Source organism: Gadus macrocephalus, chromosome 20 (assembly GCF_031168955.1).
Source record: "Gadus macrocephalus chromosome 20, ASM3116895v1".
Lineage (NCBI taxonomy): Eukaryota > Metazoa > Chordata > Actinopteri > Gadiformes > Gadidae > Gadus > Gadus macrocephalus.
The window spans coordinates 2,655,195-2,676,922 of record NC_082401.1 but is presented as its reverse complement, the minus strand read 5'-3'; the positions used below and the strand labels follow the sequence as shown (position 1 = coordinate 2,676,922).

General features: G+C 43.2%; 1 protein-coding gene across 1 annotated transcript in view; it reads left to right on the top strand.

The window, feature by feature from the left end:
- The window catches only part of itga4 (integrin alpha 4), a 135,275-nt gene that overhangs the window by 51,949 nt on the left and 61,598 nt on the right, over positions 1 to 21,728 (top strand). The window lies entirely within an intron of this gene.

Here is a 21,728-nt window from a genome sequence, read left to right as displayed (position 1 = left end):
GAGTAGACTGGAAAAGCAATCCTCCGCTTAAACCTCAGCTCTTCTGGTTGCTGTGCTTGCCGACAGCGGCACCTGCTTTAATAGCTCCACAACTTTTGCTTAGATTTTTTCCTCTTGATTTAAGACTTCACCAGCCATGTGAATTGCACATTGTGTAATCAACTCTGCATCAGCAAAGGGCTTCTTCGCAATAGCAAGCGTCCAGGAAACATGCAATGAAGCAGCTGTTGCGCTCTCTTGTGCCGATGCGGTTTTGCATATGGTTGAAACTGACCGCTTGTATGATGTCAACATGCTTATTTCTTTCATCATTTTTCAATCCGTTGATTTTTGACAATGTTGTAAGTCCCTGTGATGACAGACGGATAGCGGGAAAGTGACAGCAGCGGCGGCTACTCTCTGGCGTGTGACGCTAGTGAAGTTGAAATCGCGCGAAGCACGTCATTACGTATGCACGCAGTAACGTCAACGGTCAAGTGGACGTGTGGGCTGAGGGCAAAATATAGCAGACCGCGCGCAAATTTAATTGATTTTATTTTATTTATTTTATTTTTTAATTTTTTTGGATAACATGTGAATGCGCTGGGTCAGCGCGGGCCGGACATTTGTCCCTCGCGGGCCGGATCTGGCCCGCGGGCCGCTAAATGGGGTTCACTGCTCTAGGGTCTATAGCATATAACCGTGTTGTCTGATTACAGTTTAATGCATTTTTCACAACCTAACAGCTCTCGTTGTGAAGGCTAGTCACCGTTGAAATGATTCCCTATTAATTTCAATGGGAATCGCAACGGTATATATATTCAAAATAAAGTGTACGTATTTGTAATTAGAAATTCGTACCAGTCTTTATACCACAGATACTCTAGGGTCTAGAGAATATAACCGCATTGTCTGATTACAGTTGAATTCATTTTTTCCAACCTACAAGCTCTCGTTGTGAAGACTAGTCTCCGCGCCATTCGTTTCAATGGGAACCTAACAGCTCTCGTTATGAAGGCTAGTCACCGCGCCATTCATTTCAATGGGAATCGCAACGGTAAATATATTCAACATAAAGTGTAAGTATTTGTAATTAGAAATTCGTACCAGCCTTTATACCACAGGTACTATAGGATCTATAGAATTGCCACGGCACCGGCGTGGTGGGAGATGGGAGGTGGGAGATGGGAGGGATCCAACCTGTTGGCTTGGACCCCTAATAACAAGAAATGTGCATTTCGCCGGCACAACGCGAAGCATGTGTTCAAAACACTACCGTGAACCTGTGGATATAAAGGTTTTGACTGTGGGAGGTTCGGTGTGGGAGTTTTTTTAATTTTTCTGACTGTGGGAGGTTCGGTGTGGTACGTTTTCAGAACATTCCATTGGCCAATTAGGAGACATACAATGTCGTCTTTTTTGGCGCCGCCTTGTGGCGTACTTTTCAGAAGAGAATTTTCCTTTTACAAATAACTCCCGCCCACATTAATAATCTGATGTCTAATTTTGGTATTTTTTTAATTTTTTGCGTTTTGACGTAAAACGTAGCTAATAAACCAATATTCAAAACGCTACCGTTTCGTCGTCGAAGGTCGGATCAGAAAAAATAATAATTTCTTTGCGTGTGCGTCTGACGATGTCGTGTGCAAAGTTTGGTGTTGATTGGTCAAGAGATGTGGGAGGAGTAGCGAAAATACAGTTTAGCGGTTTTCGCGATTTTGCGAAAGAAAATTATAGACGCAAATGGGCGTGGCCTAGGCCAAAAGATGCAGCAGACTCCAGTGCATCTGTGTGTACAAGTTTTTGGACGCTGGGAGGTTCGGTGTGGGAGTTATAGCCCCAAACGCGTATTCCTTGGTATAGCGCCACCTAGTGACCGGCGTGTCTGGGTTTTGTTATCTGAGTAGCGGTGCCGGACCTGGATCTAGTCATGCAATTGGCGCGTGTGCACCATTTACGGTTTGGGCTGTGGTACCACTTCTAAGGCGTACCAAATAATAATAATAATCCTTACAAAAACAATAGGGTTCCAACCTGTTGGCAACCTGTTGGCTTGGACCCCTAATAATAATCCTTACAAAAACAATAGGGATCCAACCTGTTGGCTTGGACCCCTAACTAGAACTGCAAGCAGTTGTGCAGGGGTCCAAGCGATGTGCATTTCGCCGGCACAACGCGAAGCATGTGTTGAAAACGCTACCGCGAACCTGTGGATATAAAGGTTTCGACTGTGGGAGGTGCGGTGTGAGAGTTATAGCCCCAAACGCCTTGTCCGCTACCGTTTCGATTGGTTTGCTTTACCAGAGCCCCGTTGGCCAGCATGTTTCCAGGTCCATTCAGACAGCGTCTTGGATGGACCTGGAATACAGACACACTGTTTCCGCCTCTCACGACGTGGACGAGGGGTTGGGTTTTGAGAGGCAAAACATTTTGAAAAAATCAAAAAAATCCAAATCGTATTTTAAAGATTGAATAAAAAGGTAACCTAAATCCATGGCTAACATACTACAATGAGGGTACATCATATATCTGTGGATTAATACTTACGTAATGTTATCAATGGTTTGTTAATGCGTATTTAACACTATTTAATATTGAGTAATGATTGGTTAAGCATCAAGTATGCTTAGTTAACTACACTTACTATAGCATTAACTAAGCATAACAGTTAGTTTTACTTAGTTAATGCTAAGATAAGTATTAACTAAGTAAAACTAACTGTAATGCTTAGTTAATGCTAAGATAAGTATTAACTAAGCATTACAGTTAGTTTCACTTGGTTGATGCTTAGATTAGCATTAACTAAGGATAACAGTTAGTTTGACTTAGTTAATGCTTATCAATCATTACGCAAGTATTTAGAAATGGTTAGTTAGCTATGAGTTATTAGCTAAGCATTAACAAATAGTTTATCAATGTACCCTTATTGTAAATTGTAAGTTGAAGATGAATAGGGAAGAAATGCTGAAAAGGGACAAAATATCTATGGCTTTTATTAGAGGGGCAAATAAAAAAAAAACTAGAACTGCAAGCAGTTATGCAGGGGTCCAAGAAGTGTGCATTTCGCCGGCACAACGCGAAGCATGTGTTCAAAACAAATGGGCTTGGCCTATGCCAAAAGATGCAACTGACTCCAGTGAATCTGTGGATATAAAGGTTTTGACTGTGGGTGGTTCGTTGTGGGAGTTATAGCCCAAAACGCGTTTTCAGAACATTCCATTGGCCAGTTAGGAGATTTATTATTTCGTCGTTTTTTTGCGCCCCTTTGTGGCGAAATTTTCCAAAGACAATTTTCCTTTGCCAAATAACTCCCGCCCACATTAATAATTCTTGGCCATATTTTTTATATAGACTCGGGTTTGCCCCTTGATGGTTCCATTATAGTTTGAAGAACATTCCTTTGGCCAATTAGAAGATATACAATTTCCTCGTTTATTGCGCCCCCTAATGGCGCAATATTCAGATTTTTTTATTGAACGGCATTAAGGGTAGCACCGACATCTGTCTAAAATTTGGACTTGATCCGATGTCTAAATTTGGTATTCTTTTTTTTTTTTTTTTGCGTTTCGACGTAAAACGTAGCTAATAAACCAACATTCAAAACGCTACCGTTTCGTCAGAAAATGTCGGATCAAAAAAGTGTCTATGATTTCTTTGCGTGTGCGTCTGAAGATGTCGTGTGCAAATTTTGGTGTTGATTGGTCAAGAAATGTGGGAGGAGTATGGAGAAGGCATTTTTGCGGTTTTCGCGATTTTGCGAAAATAAATTATAGACGCAAATGGGCGTGGCCTATGCCAAAAGATTCAGCAGACTCCAGTGAATATGTGGGCACAAGTTTTTGACTGTGGGAGGTTCGGTGTGGGAGTTATAGCCCCAAACGCGTCTTTCCTTGGTATAGCGCCACCTAGTGGCCGGCGTGTCTGGATTGTGTCGTCGGCCTAGAACTCAGGGACCTGAATCTAGTCATGCAATTGGCGTGTCGGCACCATTTACGGTTTGGGCTGTGGGCCCACTTCTAGGGGGGAATAATAATAACTAGAACTGCAAGCAGTTATGCAGGGGTCCAAGAAGTGTGCATTTTGCCGGCACAACGCGACAAGAAATGTGCATTTCGCCGGCACAACGCGAAGCATGTGTTCAAAACAAATGGGCACGGCGTGTGCCAAAAGTTGCAGCTGACTCCAGTGAATCTGTGGATATAAAGGTTTTGACTGTGGGAGGTTCGGTGTGGGAGTTATAGCCCAAAACGCGTTTTCAGAACATTCCATTGGCAAATTAAGAGACGTACAAAGTCTTAGTTTTTTGGCGCCGCCTTGTGGCGAAATTTCCGAAGTCAATTTTCCTTTTCCAAATAACTCCCGCCCACATTAATAATTCTTGGCCATATTTTCTACATAGACTCGGAATCGCCCCTTGATGGTTTCCCTCGAGTTTGAAGAACATTCCTCTGGCCAATTAGAAGATATACAATTTCCTCGTTTATTGCGCCCCCTTATGGCGAAATATTCCGATTATTGTATTGAACGCCAGTAGGGGTAGCATCGACATGTGTCAAAAATGTGGACTTGATCCGATGTCTAATTTTGGTATTTTTGTAATTTTCTGCGTTTCGACGTAAAATGTAGCTAATAAACAAATATTCAAAACGCTACCGTTTCGTCGTCGAAGGTCGGATCAAAGAAATGTCAGAGGCTTTCTTTGCGTGTGAGACTGAAGATGTCGTGTGCAAAGTTTGGTGTCGATTGGTCAAGAAATGTGGGAGGAGTAGCGAAAAAACAGTTTAGCGGTTTTCGCGATTTAGCGAAAAATATGAATAGACGCAAATGGGCGTGGCCTAGGCCAAAAGATGCAGCAGACTCCAGTGCATCTGTGTGTATAAGGTTTTGAATGTGGGAGGTTCGGTGTGGGAGTTATAGCCCCAAACGCGTATTCCTTGGTATAGCGCCACCTAGTGGCCGGCATGTCTGGATTTTGTCGTCTGCGTAGTCCCCACGGATCTGGATCTAGTCATGCAATTGGCGTGTCTGCACCATTTACGGTTTGGGGTGTGGGCCCACTTTTAGGGGGGTAAGAATAATAATAATAATAAGAAAAATCTTTACAAAAACAATAGGGATCCAACCTGTTGGCTTGGACCCCTAACTAGAACTGCAAGCAGTTATGCAGGGGTCCAAGAAGTGTGCATTTCGCCGGCACAACGCGACAAGAAATGTGCATTTCGCCGGCACAACGCGAAGCATGTGTTCAAAACGCTACCCTGAACCTGTGGATACAAAGGATTTGACTGTGGTAGGAGTAGCGAGAAGTCAGTGTAGCGTTTTCGCGGCGAAATTTTGTAGAAGATATACAATTTCCTCGTTTATTGCGCCCCCTAATGGCGAAATTTTCCGAATTTTTTTTCGAACGTCATTAAGGTTAGCACCAACATGTGTGTAGAATTTGGACTCGATCCGATGTCTAATTTTGGATATTTTTTAATTTTTAATTTTCCACGTCTAATTTAGCTAATAAACAAATATTCAAAACTCTACCGTTTCGTCGTCGAAGGTCGGATCAAAAAACTGTCTATGATTTCATTGCGTGTGCGTCTGAAGATGCCGTGTGCAAAGTTTGGTGTTGATTGGTCAAGAAATGTGGGAGGAGTAGCGAAAATGCAGTTTTGCGGTTTTCGCGATTTAGCGAAAAAAATTCATAGACGCAAATGGGCGTGGCCTAGGCCAAAAGATGCAGAAGACTCCAGTGCATCTGTGTGTACAAGTTTTAGGACTCTGGGAGGTTCGGTGTGGGAGTTATAGCCCCAAACGCGTATTCCTTGGTATAGCGCCACCTAGGGACCGGCGTGTATGGATTTGGTTATCTGAGTAGCGGTGCCGGACCTGGATCTAGTCATGTAATTGGCGCGTGTGCACCATTTACGGTTTGGGCTGTAGTACCACTTTCAGGGCGGGAAGAAGAAAAATCCTTACAAAAACAATAGGGATCCAACCTGTTGGCTTGGACCCCTAACTAGAACTGCAAGCAGTTATGCAGGGGTCCAAGAAGTGTGCATTTCGCCGGCACAACGCGACAAGAAATGTGCATTTCGCCGGCACAACGCGAAGCATGTGTTCAAAACGCTACCCTGAACCTGTGGATACAAAGGATTTGACTGTGGTAGGAGTAGCGAGAAGTCAGTGTAGCGTTTTCGCGGCGAAATTTTGTAGAAGATATACAATTTCCTCGTTTATTGCGCCCCCTAATGGCGAAATATTCCGATTTTTTTTTTTAACGCCATTAAGGGTAGCAGCAACATGTGTGTAGAATTTGGACTCGATCCGATGTCTAATTCTGGATTTTTGGGGATTTTTGATTTTCCACGTCTAATTTAGCTAATAAACAAATATTCAAAACTCTACCGTTTCGTCGTCGAAGGTCGGATCAAAAAACTGTCTATGATTTCTTTGCGTGTGCGTCTGAAGATGCCGTGTGCAAAGTTTGGTGTTGATTGGTGAAGAAATGTGGGAGGAGTAGCGAAAATACAGTTTTGCGGTTTTCGCGATTTAGCAAAAAATATTCATGGACGCAAATGGGCGTGGCCTAGGCCAAAAGATGCAGCAGACTCCAGTGGATATGTGGGTACAAGTTTTTGACTGTGGGAGTTTCGGTGTGGGAGTTATAGCCCCAAACGCGTATTCCTTGGTATAGCGCCACCTAGTGGCCGGCATGTCTGGATTTGGTTATCTGAGTAGCGGTGCTGGACCTGGTTCTAGTCATATAATTGGCGCATGTGCACCATTTACGGTTTGGGCTGTAGACCCACTTTCAAGGCGTGAAGTATAATAACTAGAACTGCAAGCAGTTATGCAGGGGTCCAAGAAGTGTGCATTTCGCCGGCACAACGCGAAGCATGTGTTCAAAAATTGAGAAACGGCGTATGCGAAAAGATGCAGCTGACTCCAGTGAATCTGTAGATATAAAGGTTTTGACTGTGGGAGCTTCGGTGTGGGAGTTATAGCCCAAAACGCGTTTTGAGAACATTCCATTGGCCAATTAGGAGATATTGGACTCGATCCGATGTCTAATTTTGGATTTTCTTGGATTTTTAATTTTCCACGTCTAATTTAGCTAATAAACAAATATTAAAAACTCTACCGTTTCGTCGTCGAAGGTCGGATCAAAAAACTGTTGATGATTTGGTCAAGAAATGTGGGAGGAGTAGCGAAAAAACAGTTTTGCGGTTTTCGCGATTTAGCGAAAAATATTCATAGACGCAAATGGGCGTGGCCTGGGCCAAAAGATGCAGCAGACTCCAGTGCATCTGTGGGTATATCGTTTTTGACTGTGGGAGGTTCGGTGTGGGAGTTATAGCCCCAAACAAGTTTTCCTAGGTATAGCGCCACCTAGTGGCCGGCAGGTCTGGATTTTGTCGTCTGCATAGTCTTCACGTACCTGGATCTAGTCATGTAATTGGCGTGTGTGCACCATTTACGGTTTGGGCTGTGGTACCACTTCTAGCTGGGAATAATAAAAACAAGAAATGTGCATTTCGCCGGCACAACGCGAAGCATGTGTTCAAAACAAATGGGCACGGCGTGTGCCAAAAGATAAAGCTGACTCCAGTGAATCTGTGGATATAAAGGTTTTGACTGTGGGAGGTTCGGTGTGGGAGTTATAGCCCAAAACGCGTTTTCAGAACATTCCATTGGCAAATTAGGAGACACACAATGTCGTAGTTTTTTGGCGCCGCCTTGTGGCGAAATTTTCCGAAGACAATTTTCCTTTTCCAAATAACTCCCGCCCACATAAATAATTCTTGGCCATATTTTTTATATAGACTCGGGTTTGCCCCTTGATGGTTTCCTCATAGTTTGAAGAACATTCCTTTGGCCAATTAGAATATATACAATTTCCTCTTTTATTGCGCCCCCTAAAGGCGTAATTTTCCAAAATTTTTATCGAACGTCTTCATGGTTAGCACCAACATCTGTGTAACATTTGGACTCGATCCGATGTGTAGTTTTGGATTTTTTTGGATTTTGGATTTTTCACGTCTAATTTAGCTAATAAACCAATATTCAAAACGCTAACGTTTCGTCGTCGAAGGTCGGATCAAAAAAGTGTCTATGATTTCTTTGCGTGTGCGTCTGAAGATGTTGTGTGCAAAGTTTGGTGTTGATTGGTCAAGAAATGTGGGAGGAGTAGCGAAAAAACAGTTGTGCGGTTTTCGCGATTTTGCGAAAAGAAATTATAGACGCAAATGGGCGTGGCCTATCCAAAAGATGCAGCAGACTCCAGTGAATATGTGCGTACAAGTTTTTGACTGTGGGAGGTTCGGTGTGGGAGTTATAGCCCCAAACGCGTATTCCTGGGTATAGCGCCACCTAGTGACCGGCGTGTCTGGATTTTGTCGTCTGCTGAGTCCGAACAGATCTGGATCTAGTCATGCAATTCGCGTGTCGGCACCATTTACGGTTTGGGCTGTAGTACCACTTTCAGGGGGGTAAGAATAATAATCCTTACAAAAACAATAGGGATCCAACCTGTTGGCTTGGACCCCTAACTAGAACTGCAAGCAGTTATGCAGGGGTCCAAGAAGTGTGCATTTCGCCGGCACAACGCGACAAGAAATGTGCATTTCGCCGGCACAACGCGAAGCATGTGTTCAAAACAAATGGGCACGGCGTGTGCCAAAAGATGCAGCTGACTCCAGTGAATCTGTGGATATAAAGGTTTTGACTGTGGGAGGTTCGGTGTCGGAGTTATAGCCCAAAACGCGTTTTCAGAACATTCCATTGGCAAATTAGGAGACATACAATGTCGTAGTTTTTTGGCGCCGCCTTGTGGCGAAATTTTCCGAAGACAATTTTCCTTTTCCAAATAACTCCCGCCCACATTAATAATTCTTGGCCATATTTTTTATATAGACTCGGGTTTGCCCCTTGATGGTTTCCTCATAGTTTGAAGAACATTCCTTTGGCCAATTAGAAGATATACAATTTCCTCGTTTATTGCGCCCCCTAAAGGCGGAATTTTCCAAAATTTTTATCGAACGTCTTTATGGTTAGCACCAACATCTGTGTAACATTTGGACTCGATCCGATGTGTAGTTTTGGATTCTTTTGGATTTTGGATTTTTCACGTCTAATTTAGCTAATAAACCAATATTCAAAACGCTACCGTTTCGTCGTCGAAGGTCGGATCAAAAAAGTGTCTATGATTTCCTTGCGTGTGCGTCTGAAGATGTTGTGTGCAAAGTTTGGTGTTGATTGGTCAAGAAATGTGGGAGGAGTAGCGAAAAAACAGTTTTGCGGTTTTCGAGATTTTGCGAAAAAGAATCATAGACGCAAATGGGCGTGGCCTATGCCAAAAGATGCAGCAGACTCCAGTGAATATGTGGGTACAAGTTTTTGACTGTGGGAGGTTCAGTGTGGGAGTTATACCCCCAAACGCATATTCCTTGGTATAGTGCCACCTAGTGGCCGGCGTGTCTAGATTTTGTCGTCTGCCGTCACCTCACGGACCTGGATCTAGTCATGAAATTGGCGTGTCGGCACCATTTACGGTTTGGGGTGTGGTACCACTTCTAGGTGCTGGAATAATAATAAAAAAAATTCTTACAAAAACAATAGGGTTCCAACCTGTTGGCTTGGACCCCTAACTAGAACTGCAAGCAGTTATGCAGGGGTCCAAGAAGTGTGCATTTCGCCGGCACAACGCGAAGCATGTGTTCGAAATTGAGAAACGGCGTATGCCAAAAGATGCAGCTGACTCCAGTGAATCTGTGGATATAAAGGTTTTGACTGTGGGAGGTTCGGTGTGGGAGTTATAGCCCAAAACGCGTTTTCAGAACATTCCATTGGCCAATTAGGAGATATATTATTTCGTCGTTTTTTTGCACCCCCTTGTGGCGAATTTTTCCAAAGACATTTTTCCTTTTCCAAATAACTCCCGCCCACATTAATAATTCTTGGCCATATTTTCTCTATAGACTCGGGATTTCCCCTTGATGGTTTCCCTTGAGTTTGAAGAACATTCCTCTGGCAAATTAGAAGATATACAATTTCCTCGTTTATTGCGCCCCCTTAGGGCGTAATTTTCCGATTTCTTTAGCAAACGCTGTTAAGGTTAGCACCGACATGTGTGTAAAATTTGGACTCGATCCGATGTCTAATTTTAGATTTTTTTTTATTATTATTTTTCACGTCTAATTTAGCTAATAAACCAATATTCAAAACGCTACCGTTTTGTCGTCGAAGGTCGGATCAAAAAAGTGTCTAAGATTTCTTTGCGTGTGCGTCTGACGATGTCGTGTGCAAAGTTTGGTGTTGATTGGTCAAGAAATGTGGGAGGAGTAGGGAAAAAACAGTTTTGCGGTTTTCGCGATTTAGCGAAAAATATTCATAGACGCAAATGGGCGTGGCCTAGGCCAAAAGATGCAGCAGACTCCAGTGCATCTGTGTGTACAAGTTTTTGACTGTGGGAGGTTCGGTGTGGGAGTTATAGCCCCAAACGCGTATTCCTTGGTATAGCGCCACCTAGTGGCCGGCATGTCTGGATTTGGTTATCTGAGTAGCGGTGCCGGACCTGGTTCTAGTCATGTAATTGGCGCGTGTGCACCATTTACGGTTTGGGCTGTAGTCCCACTTTCAAGGCGGGAAGAATAAAAAGAAAAATCCTTACAAAAACAATAGGGATCCAACCTGTTGGCTTGGACCCCTAAAAATTATGCAGGGGTCCAAGAAGTGTGCATTTCGCCGGCACAACGCGAAGCATGTGTGCAAAACAAATGGGCACGGCGTGTGCCAAAAGTTGCAGCTGACTCCAGTGAATCTGTGGATATAAAGGTTTTGACTGTGGGAGGTTCGGTGTGGGAGTTATAGCCCAAAACGCGTTTTCAGAACATTCCATTGGCAAATTAGGAGACATACAATGTCTTCGTTTTTTGGCGCCGCCTTGTGGCGAAATTTTCCAAAGACAATTTTCCTTTGCCAAATAACTCCCGCCCACATTAATAATTCTTGGCCATATTTTTTATATAGACTCCGGTTTGCCCCTTGATGGTTCCCTTATAGTTTGAAGAACATTCCTTTGGCCAATTAGAAGATATACAATTTCCTCGTTTATTGCGCCCCCTTAGGGCATAATTTTCCGATATTTTTTTCGAACGCCATTAAGGGTAGCGCTAACATGTGTCTAAGATTTGGACTCGATCCGATGTCTAATATTTTTTTTTTCTGGATTTTAGATTTTCGACTTAAAACGTAGCTAAGCGACAAATATTGAAAACGCTACCGTTTCGTCATCGATGGTCGGATCCAAAAAGTGTTGGAATACTTCTTTTCGTGTGCGTCTGAAGATGTCTTGTGCAAAGTTTTGTGTCACTTGGTCAAGAAATGTGGGAGGAGTAGGGAAAAGGCGGTTTTGCGGTTTTCGCGATCTAGCGAAAAAAAATCATCGACGCAAATGGGCGTGGCCTATGCCAAAAGATGCAGCAGACTCCAGTGAATATGTGGGTACAAGATTTTGACTGTGGGAGGTTCGGTGTGGGAGTTATAGCCCCAAACGCGTTTTCAGAACATTCCATTGGCAAATTAGGAGACATACAATGTCTTCGTTTTTTGGCGCCGCCTTGTGGCGAAATTTTCCAAAGACAATTTTCCTTTGCCAAATAACTCCCGCCCACATTAATAATTCTTGGCCATATTTTTTATATAGACTCCGGTTTGCCCCTTGATGGTTCCCTTATAGTTTGAAGAACATTCCTTTGGCCAATTAGAAGATATACAATTTCCTCGTTTATTGCGCCCCCTTAGGGCATAATTTTCCGATATTTTTTTCGAACGCCATTAAGGGTAGCGCTAACATGTGTCTAAGATTTGGACTCGATCCGATGTCTAATATTTTTTTTTTCTGGATTTTAGATTTTCGACTTAAAACGTAGCTAAGCGACAAATATTGAAAACGCTACCGTTTCGTCATCGATGGTCGGATCCAAAAAGTGTTCGAATACTTCTTTTCGTGTGCGTCTGAAGATGTCTTGTGCAAAGTTTTGTGTCACTTGGTCAAGATATGTGGGAGGAGTAGGGAAAAGGCGGTTTTGCGGTTTTCGCGATCTAGCGAAAAAAAATCATAGACGCAAATGGGCGTGGCCTATGCCAAAAGATGCAGCAGACTCCAGTGAATATGTGGGTACAAGTTTTTGACTGTGGGAGGTTCGGTGTGGGAGTTATAGCCCCAAACGCGTTTTCCCTTGGTATAGCGCCACCTAGTGACCGGCGTGTATGGATTTGGTTATCTGAGTAGCGGTGCCCGACCTGGATCTAGTCATGCAATTGGCGTGTCCGCACCATTTACGGTTTGGGCTGTGGTACCACTTCTATGGCGGGAAGAATAATAACTAGAACTGCAAGCAGTTATGCAGGGGTCCAAGAAGTGTGCATTTCGCCGGCACAACGCGAAGCATGTGTTCAAAACAAATGGGCACGGCGTGTGACAAAAGATGCAGCTGACTCCAGTGAATCTGTGGATATAAAGGTTTTGACTGTGGGAGGTTCGGTGTGGGAGTTATAGCCCAAAACGCGTTTTCAGAACATACCATTGGCCAATTAGGAGATGTGTTATTTCGTCGTTTTTTTGCGCCCTCTTGTGGCGAAATTTTCCAAAGACAATTTTCCTTTTCCAAATAACTCCCGCCCACATTAATAATTCTTGGCCATAATTTTTATATAGACTCGGGTTTGCCCCTTGATGGTTCCCTCATAGTTTGAAGAACATTCCTTTGGCCAATTAGAAGATATACAATTTCGTCGTTTATTGCGCCCCCTAATGGCGACATTTTCCAAAATTTTTATCTAACGTCATTATGGTTAGCACCAACATTTGTGTAAAGTTTGGACTCGATCCGATGTCTAATTTTGGATTTTTTTTGGATTTTTGATTTTCCACGTCTAATTTAGCTAATAAACAAATATTCAAAACTCTACCGTTTCGTCGTCGAAGGTCGGATCAAAAAACTGTCTAGGATTTCTTTGCGTGTGCGTCCGAAGATACCGTGTGCAAAGTTTCGTGTCGATTGGTCAAGAAATGTGGGAGGAGTAGCGAAAAAACAGTTTTGCGTTTTTCGCGATTTTGCGAAAAAAAATTATAGACGCAAATGGGCGTGGCCTAGGCCAAAAGATGCAGCAGACTCCAGTGAATATGTGGGTACAAGTTTTTGACTGTGGGAGGTTCGGTGTGGGAGTTATAGCCCCAAACGCGTTTTCCCTGGTATAGCGCCACCTAGTGACCGGCGTGTCTGGATTTGGTTATCTGAGTAGCGGTGACGGACCTGGATCTAGTCATGCAATTGGCGTGTCCGCACCATTTACGGTTTGGGCTGTGGTACCACTTCTAGGGGGAGCCAAATAATAACTAGAACTGCAAGCAGTTATGCAGGGGTCCAAGAAGTGTGCATTTCGCCGGCACAACGCGACAAGAAATGTGCGTTTCGCCGGCACAACGCGAAGCATGTGTTCAAAACGCTACCCTGAACCTGTGGATACAAAGGATTTGACTGTGGTAGGAGTAGCGAGAAGTCAGTGTAGCGTTTTCGCGGCGAAATTTTGTAGAAGATATACAATTTCCTCGTTTATTGCGCCCCCTAATGGCGAAATTTTCCGTCATTTTTATCGAACATCATTAAGGTTAGCACCGACATGTGTGTAGAATTTGGACTCGATCCAATGTCTAATTTTGGATTTTTTTTGGATTTTTAATTTTCCACGTCTAATTTAGCTAATAAACAAATATTCAAAACTCTACCGTTTGGTCGTCGAAGGTCGGATCAAAAAACTGTCTATGATTTCTTTGCGTGTGCGTCTGACGATGCCGTGGGCAAAGTTTGGTGTTGATTGGTCAAGAAATGTGGGAGGAGTAGCGAAAATACAGTTTTGCGGTATTCGCGATTTAGCGAAAAATATTCATAGACGCAAATGGGCGTGGCCTAGGCCAAAAGATGCAGAAGACTCCAGTGCATCTGTCTGTACAAGTTTTAGGACTCTGGGAGGTTCGGTGTGGGAGTTATAGCCCCAAACGCGTATTCCTTGGTATAGCGCCACCTAGGGACCGGCGTGTATGGATTTGGTTATCTGAGTAGCGGTGCCGGACCTGGATCTAGTCATGTAATTGGCGCGTGTGCACCATTTACGGTTTGGGCTGTAGTACCACTTTCACCGCGGGAAGTATAACTAGAACTGCAAGCAGTTATGCAGGGGTCCAAGAAGTGTGCATTTCGCCGGCACAACGCGACAAGAAATGTGCATTTCGCCGGCACAACGCGAAGCATGTGTTCAAAACGCTACCCTGAACCTGTGGATACAAAGGATTTGACTGTGGTAGGAGTAGCGAGAAGTCAGTGTAGCGTTTTCGCGGCGAGATTTTGTCGAAGATATACAATTTCCTCGTTTATTGCGCCCCCTAATGGCGAAATTTTCCGAAATTTTTATCGAACGTCATTAAGGTTAGCACCGACATGTGTGTCAATTTTGGACTCGATGGGATATCTAATTTTTGGGTTTTTTAGATTTTTGATTTTTCACGTCTAATTTAGCTAATAAACCAATATTCAAAACGCTACCGTTTCGTCGTCGAAGGTCGGATCAAAAAACTGTCTATTATTTCTTTGCGTGTGCGTCTGAAGATGCCGTGTGCAAAGTTTGGTGTTGATTGGTCAAGAATTGTGGGAGGAGTAGGGAAAAAACAGTTTTGCGGTTTTCGCGATTTAGCGAAAAATATTCATAGACGCAAATGGGCGTGGCCTAGGCCAAAAGATGCAGCACACTCCAGTGAATATGTGTGTGCAAGTTCTTGACTGTGGAAGGTTCGGTGTGGGAGTTATAGCCCCAAACGCGTTTTCCCTTGGTATAGCGCCACCTAGTGGCCGGCGTGTCTGGATTTTGTCGTCTGCCGTCACCTCACGGACCTGGATCTAGTCATGCAATTGGCGTGTCGGCACCATTTACGGTTTGGGGTGTGGTACCACTTCTAGGTGCTGGAATAATAATAAAAAAAATTCTTACAAAAACAATAGGGTTCCAACCTGTTGGCTTGGACCCCTAACTAGAACTGCAAGCAGTTATGCAGGGGTCCAAGAAATGTGCATTTCGCCGGCACAACGCGAAGCATGTGTTCAAAACAAATTGGCACGACGTGTGCCAAAAGTTGCAGCTGACTCCAGTGAATCTGTGGATATAAAGGTTTTGACTGTGGGAGGTTCGGTGTGGGAGTTATAGCCCAAAACGCGTTTTCAGAACATTCCATTGGCCAATATATTATTTCGTCGTTTTTTTGCACCCCCTTGTGGCGAATTTTTCCAAAGACATTTTTCCTTTTCCAAATAACTCCCGCCCACATTAATAATTCTTGGCCATATTTTCTATATAGACTCGGGATTGCCCCTTGATGGTTTCCCTTGAGTTTGAAGAACATTCCTCGGGCAAATTAGAAGATATACAATTTCCTCGTTTATTGCGCCCCCTTAGGGCGTAATTTTCCGATTTCTTTAGCAAACGCTGGTAAGGTTAGCACCGACATGTGTGTAAAATTTGGACTCGATCCGATGTCTAATTTATTTATTTTTTTTATTATTATTTTTCACGTCTAATTTAGCTAATAAACCAATATTCAAAACGCTACCGTTTTGTCGTCGAAGGTCGGATCAAAAAAGTGTCTAAGATTTCTTTGCGTGTGCGTCTGGCGATGTCGTGTGCAAAGATTGGTGTTGATTGGTCAAGAAATGTGGGAGGAGTAGGGAAAAAACAGTTTTGCGGTTTTCGCGATTTAGCGAAAAATATTCATAGACGCAAATGGGCGTGGCCTAGGCCAAAAGATGCAGCAGACTCCAGTGCATCTGTGTGTACAAGTTTTTGACTGTGGGAGGTTCGGTGTGGGAGTTATAGCCCCAAACGCGTATTCCTTGGTATAGCGCCACCTAGTGACCGGCAGGTCTGGATTTTGTCGTCTGCTGAGTCCGAACAGATCTGGATCTAGTCATGCAATTCGCGTGTCGGCACCATTTACGGTTTGGGCTGTGGTCGCACTTTCAGGGGGGTTAGTATAATAAGAAAAATTCTTACAAAAACAATAGGGTTCCAACCTGTTGGCTTGGACCCCTAATAAAAATTCTTACAAAAACAATAGGGATCCAACCTGTTGGCTTGGACCCCTAATAATAATCCTTACAAAAACAATAGGGATCCAACCTGTTGGCTTGGACCCCTAACTAGAACTGCAAGCAGTTATGCAGGGGTCCAAGAAGTGTGCATTTCGCCGGCACAACGCGAAGCATGTGTTCAAAAATTGAGAAACGGCGTATGCCAAAAGATGCAGCTGACTCCAGTGAATCTGTGGATATAAAGGTTTTGACTGTGGGAGGTTCGGTGTGGGAGTTATAGCCCAAAACGCGTTTTCAGAACATTCCATTGGCCAATTAGGAGATATATTATTTCGTCGTTTTTTTGCACCCCCTTGTGGCGAATTTTTCCAAAGACAATTTTCCTTTTCCAAATAACTCCCGCCCACATTAATAATTCTTGGCCATATTTTCTATATAGACTTGGGATTGCCCCATGATGGTTTCCCTCGAGTTTGAAGAACATTCCTTTGGCCAATTAGAAGATATACAATTTCCTCGTTTATTGCGCCCCATAATGGCGAAATTTTCCGAAATTTGTTTCGAAAGTCATTAAGGTTAGCACCGACATGTGTGTCAAATTTGGACTCGATCGGATATCTAATATTTGGGTTTTTTAGATTTTTGATTTTTCACGTGTAATTTAGCTGATAAACCAATATTCAAAACGCTACCGTTTCGTCGTCGAAGGTCGGATCAAAAAAGTGTCCGAGGATTTCTTTGCGTGTGCGTCTGACGATGCCGTGGGCAAAGTTTGGTGTTGATTGGTCAAGAAATGTGGGAGGAGTAGCGAAAATACAGTTTTGCGGTATTCGCGATTTAGCGAAAAATATTCATAGACGCAAATGGGCGTGGCCTAGGCCAAAAGATGCAGAAGACTCCAGTGCATCTGTCTGTACAAGTTTTAGGACTCTGGGAGGTTCGGTGTGGGAGTTATAGCCCCAAACGCGTATTCCTTGGTATAGCGCCACCTAGGGACCGGCGTGTATGGATTTGGTTATCTGAGTAGCGGTGCCGGACCTGGATCTAGTCATGTAATTGGCGCGTGTGCACCATTTACGGTTTGGGCTGTAGTACCACTTTCACCGCGGGAAGTATAACTAGAACTGCAAGCAGTTATGCAGGGGTCCAAGAAGTGTGCATTTCGCCGGCACAACGCGACAAGAAATGTGCGTTTCGCCGGCACAACGCGAAGCATGTGTTCAAAACGCTACCCTGAACGCTACCCTGAACCTGTGGATACAAAGGATTTGACTGTGGTAGGAGTAGCGAGAAGTCAGTGTTGCGTTTTCACAGCGAAATTTTGTAGAAGATATACAATTTCCTCGTTTATTGCGCCCCCTAATGGCGAAATTTTCCGATTTTTTTTTCGAACGTCATTAAGGTTAGCACCGACATGTCTGTAAAATTTGGACTCGATCCGATATATAATTCTGGATTTCTTTGGATTTTTGATTTTTCACGTCTAATTTAGCTAATAAACAAATATTCAAAACTCTACCGTTTCGTCGTCGAAGGTCGGATCAAAAAACTGTCCGACGATTCCTTTGCGTGTGCGTCTGAAGATGTCGTGTGCAAAGTTGTGTGTCAATTGGTCAAGAAATGTGGGAGGAGTAGCGAAAAAACTGTTTTGCGGTTTTCGCGATTTAGCGAAAAATATTCATAGACGCAAATGGGCGTGGCCTAGGCCAAAAGATGCGGCAGACTCCAGTGCATCTGTAGGTATAACGTTTTGGACTGTGGGAGGTTCGGTGTGGGAGTTATAGCCCCAAACGTGATTTTCTTGTTATAGCGCCACCTAGTGGCCGGCATGTCTGGATTTTGTCGTCTGCCGTCACCTCACGGACCTGGATCTAGTCATGTAATTGGCTTGTGTGCACCATTAACGGTTTGGGCTGTGGTACCACTTCTACGGAAGGAAGTATAAGAAAAATCCTTACAAAAACAATAGGGATCCAACCTGTTGGCTTGGACCCCTAATAAAAATTCTTACAAAAACAATAGGGATCCAACCTGTTGGCTTGGACCCCTAATAATAATCCTTACAAAAACAATAGGGATCCAACCTGTTGGCTTGGACCCCTAACTAGAACTGCAAGCAGTTATGCAGGGGTCCAAGAAGTGTGCATTTCGCCGGCACAACGCGAAGCATGTGTTCAAAAATTGAGAAACGGCGTATGCCAAAAGATGCAGCTGACTCCAGTGAATCTGTGGATATAAAGGTTTTGACTGTGGGAGGTTCGGTGTGGGAGTTATAGCCCAAAACGCGTTTTCAGAACATTCCATTGGCCAATTAGGAGATATATTATTTCGTCGTTTTTTTGCACCCCCTTGTGGCGAATTTTTCCAAAGACAATTTTCCTTTTCCAAATAACTCCCGCCCACATTAATAATTCTTGGCCATATTTTCTATATAGACTTGGGATTGCCCCATGATGGTTTCCCTCGAGTTTGAAGAACATTCCTTTGGCCAATTAGAAGATATACAATTTCCTCGTTTATTGCGCCCCATAATGGCGAAATTTTCCGAAATTTGTTTCGAAAGTCATTAAGGTTAGCACCGACATGTGTGTCAAATTTGGACTCGATCGGATATCTAATATTTGGGTTTTTTAGATTTTTGATTTTTCACGTGTAATTTAGCTGATAAACCAATATTCAAAACGCTACCGTTTCGTCGTCGAAGGTCGGATCAAAAAAGTGTCCGAGGATTTCTGTGCGTGTGCATCTGAATATGCGGTGTGCAAAGTTTTGTGTGAATTGGTCAAGAAATGTGGGAGATGTAGGGAAAAGGCAGTTTAGTGGTTTTCGCGATTTTGCGAAAAAGAATTATAGACGCAAATGGGCGTGGCCTAGGCCAAAAGATGCAGCAGACTCCAGTGAATATGTGGGTACAAGTTTTTGACTGTGGGAGGTTCGGTGTGGGAGCTATAGCCCCAAACGTGTTTCTCCTTGGTATAGCGCCACCTAGTGGCCGGCATGTCTGGATTTGGTTATCTGAGTAGCGGTGCCGGACCTGGTTCTAGTCATGTAATTGGCGCGTGTGCACCATTTACGGTTTGGGCTGTGGACCCACTTTTAACGCGGGAAGTATAATAAGAAAAATCCTTACAAAAACAATAGGGTTCCAACCTGTTGGCTTGGACCCCTAAAAAAATCCTTACAAAAACAATAGGGATCCAACCTGTTGGCTTGGACCCCTAATAAGAATCCTTACAAAAACAATAGGGATCCAACCTGTTGGCTTGGACCCCTAAAAATGGATAATATTTATTATTTATTAGGAAAAATAGAAAAGACAAAGACAAAACATTTAAAACATTGGGTAGTGCTAAAAAAACAACCATATCTATGGCTTTGTTTAGAGGGGCAAATCCATAAAAAAAATTGGGGAGAAAATTCATTATTTATTAGAAAAAATAGAAAATTAAAAATAAAAAAATAGAATATTTAATGTATGTTATTTATTTGAAGAAATAGAAAAGGCAAAGACAAAACATTGAAAATATTTGGCTACTGCTAAAACCTGCGAGCTAAACGAGCTAACCAGTTACAGAAGGAAATCTAAACAGAGGCACTCATGATCGGAGTAGTACGTGTACAGAATTTGCACTTTGATATCAGTGGGATTAATGTCACGAATGTTTACGTGATCAATTGTTGTGTCGTTTTCTGTGGTTGGCAAAGAGACAATTTGGGTGTAACCTTGCTGTCGCATGAAATTTTCTGCAGATTTAGAAACAAGGGCATTGTCGTTGAAGTCACCCATAATTACCTTTCCTCCTGAAAGTTGGTTAAAGTGTTGCATTACCAAAGCGAGATTGTGTTTGAATAAGGCGAGTTGATATGATGGCGGTTTGTACAGCACAATGTAATTGTAATTCAAAGGCTGAACATTAAACATGATGGCTTCCAAGTCACTGCACGGCATGTGTATAATGTTACAAGTGATGTGGTCTTTGTGATAGTAGCCCACACCACCGTGCCGTTTGTTTACCAAGTCTTGGAATTGGGTCATGTTATGGTAGGATTGGGACCGGAGTTTGTGATTAAAAGTCCAACCTGGCATTTCAATGGAACTGACTGATGTGCTTTGTTCCAGCCATGTTTCTGTCACGCAAATGATGTCAGCACTCAAGATTCTCTGGTCATGTTTAAGGTCTTCCATGTGTTGACATAGACCTTGAATCTTGTGTAGGCATATTTTGAGGGTCGAAGTTATTTCTGCTGGGGGAGTTGCAATGAATGGTTCCATTTTTTGCAGGGCAATGTCAATGTCTGGTTTTGAATAGAAGGCTTCGGCTGTGTAGTCTTGAATGGTAAGGTTTTCCTCACACGTTACTCGGCTTAATGCTACATATGCTTGGCCAGCTGCAAATATCTTTTTGAGGGACACTACAGCTCTTTCTAAAGTTAAACCTTGAACTTTGTGTATGGTACAGGCCCATGCTAGGCGTAACGGGAATTGGCGTCTAGATCCACCAGTCATTGCTTTGTCTTCCACAGCATCTATGGGTGTTGCTTGTTGAAATTGTGGCTCCAAGCATAGAGACCTACTCCTCAGTTTCCTGCCGATTTTTCATTGTCAAAGTTAACCAAAATGGTTTTGGGAAACTGAACGTTTCCTTCAAATGTTATTTTGCAAACGGTACCGAATACACCATTGACCAATCCGTCTGAAAGATCTATATTTTTGATGAGCATAACGCGAGCTGATGGACCAACGATTAACGTTCTGCTTAAGCATGTCTGTTTATCAAAAGTTTGTGGACTACGTTTTCTCGTTACATTTCCTGTGTTAGGGTCTCTCTGAGTATCTTGAGCTTGAATTTGCACTACATCCGTACATGTCTTGTGTAACATGGTGATGTTATGGACTGCCACTGCACTGTTTGTGGAGAAAATGTGAAGGTCCTGTGTCAGTTCCCCCTCGCCTGTCTCGCGTTGTCTTAGTAAGATTTCATCTCGCTCATAAAGATTGTCTCCTTTTCTGTGTTTCCTAAGACGATTCAAGGTTTCAGCAAACTCTTTGTTTTTTTTGTCGCATTATCTTAGTCAACTCAATGTGAGTGAAATGATTGTTCCACAGATCGGTCACCAATTGCTCGTGGTAAAGATGTGTTCCCTTTACAGGGCCGAGCTGGAAGAAGTCACCAACTGCCATGATTGATACATTCCCAAACAATGCATAATCTCCTTGTTGCTTTATTTGTCGTAGTCTGCCATGGACATACGTCAGGATTTTATGATCAACCATACTCACCTCGTCCAAAATGAGTATTTGTAAGTCTTTCATGGTGGCTCTTAACGAATTGATTCTTTCATCTCCTAGAGGTTGATATGGCAGTTTGGCAGTGGTAGTAATAGCAAAGGTGCTGTGTATTGTGCTTCCGTTGATATTATATGCTGCTACTCCTGTAGGAGCAGCTAGCAAAACATGAGTGTCGTCTGGATTAATGGACATTCTTGCAAAGAGTCTGCATGACTCGTAGTACACAGCTTTAATCAGGTGGGACTTTCCTGTGCCTGCTCCCCCTGAAATGAATACGCGAAACGGGTCAGGGTTTTTGCCATTGACTTTGTCAAGGCACCATGCGCGGA